This window comes from Pterocles gutturalis, unplaced genomic scaffold (genome assembly GCF_000699245.1).
Source record: "Pterocles gutturalis isolate BGI_N339 unplaced genomic scaffold, ASM69924v1 scaffold8744, whole genome shotgun sequence".
Lineage (NCBI taxonomy): Eukaryota > Metazoa > Chordata > Aves > Pterocliformes > Pteroclidae > Pterocles > Pterocles gutturalis.
The window spans coordinates 3458-5354 of NW_010135693.1; positions in this window are offsets into that span (position 1 = coordinate 3458).

Below are 1897 nucleotides of genomic sequence, written 5' to 3' on the forward strand. Positions count from 1 at the left end.
AGTCCCAAAAATACTTTCTTAACCCAAATGGTGAAAATAAGCCAGGTGAGGGAAGCTGGGACAGCAAAAAGTCCTATTTTTTTTTTTTTAAATTGGTGCTGGAAAGCGCTTGGGGTTTGAGTGTTGACCCTTGGGGTTTGGGTGCTGATTTTCAGGGTTTGGGAAATTTGTTCCCACTGTCTTTTTTCTCCCTTTTTTCTTCTTTTCTGGCACATCCCAAGGATTTTGCAGAGCTGCTCCAACCGCGGCTGTGCTCCCATCACTTCTGCGGGGCTAAAGGTGTCTCCGTGTTTACCTTAGCGGTGGCGATGGGGAGGGGAATAAAAAAGAAATAAAATGTCACTTCTCAGCCTTGTAAATCATTCATCAAGGGCTGACCAATTTGGCTCCCATCCTACAATATGCTCAGGGCACTCGTGGGTTTTTAATTACCGACTTCTGCCAAGCGCCACATGTGCGAGAAACTTTAAATCCCCGTTTATGCCGCGAAGGCATAGGTGAGGTTTGGGGGTGTTTAACGCAGAAAAATGCTCTGTGGTTTTGTGGACAAATGGGCATTTGCTTCAAGATTGTCTTTGGCTGCTTTGTCCTCCTCCCTTCTCTCTGTGTTGCCGAGGAGGGCGGCATCCTTTCCCCCTGGATCCCCAAATACGTGCCTGTCCTGGCTCCACACCGCTTCGGGATCCGTTTTGCTTTGGGAGATTCCCCCAGCAAAGGATTATGGTGTGCTGGAAATCTCTTGAAACCATAAAATATCACCTTGGCAGCTTTATTGCAGCGCTCGCCGCCTTGGGAGAGAAGCGTTTTGCGTGATAGAGGGTTTAATAAAGGAAATTCCAAATGGGCTCGCTGCAGTTTGGGGCTCGGTCTTATATATTTTTGCATTAAGAACCGTCATCTGCTTTGCAGAGAAACTGCAATATGTTCATGGCCTTGGATTAAGATTTGGTTTTACTTTTATAGCTGACCCACTTGGGGGGATGGAGGGAGGGGGAGAACTGGGTTCACTCCCTCTCCCGTCTATTTTTGCTGCCGTCTGATGTATAAAAAGAGCCTGGAACGGGCAGGCTTATTTTTCCTGCCAGGACTTTTTTTTTTCTTTTTATTAACTGTAAAAACACTCAGATCTGGCTTTTTTGCCGTTGATGTGGGGAAGGTTGCTCAGGATGCCTTGTTCGGGAGCATGGCATGGGCTGTGCCTGGGGTTGCAGGACCCCATAGCCGCGTGGGGACCCTGGTTATTTCGCCGAGGGGGTCTCTTTTTGGGGAATCAGCCTGTGCTGTTGTCTCCAGTGCTTGCAGCTCTGAGATGCTGGGGTGGGAAAAACAGCTGCTGGACTGGTGTGGTCCTGACCTGCATCCTGCATTCTTCTGGAGAGTGTGATGGGGGGCAACGAGGGATGGCCCCCCAGAAGGCAGGAGGCAGAGGTCAGACAGATGCTCTCCTCCCTCTGCAGGGCTTTCTGGTCCAGAATAACAAGATTCCCAACCAGCCGTTGGGGTTCCATCTTGGCAAGCCTTAGTCCTTAATAATAACCCTGAATTTTCTGGGGCTCCCCAAATCCTGACACCCTGGCTTCCCCTCTTGCATCTTGCAGTTGTCGCTGCATCGGATGCAGGCTCACGTGTATCCCGTCTGCTCATGGGATTTCCTTGGTGGAAAATTTTTCCACCAGTTTTATTCATGGAGGTCGATTTTCCTTGGCCTTGCCATGCGGTTTTAGGTGTGCAAGTCCATCATAAAAAATCATGGAGTGGAATAGTTCAGTGATCCAAAGCCCATTAGTATCACTGAGGCTCCCTTGTCACTGCCCTGGGAACGGGGGTTCGTTTGGTGATGGGTAAACGAGAGTGCACTTCAGCGTGCAGCTCCTAACCCAACAGGGACATGTTGGCA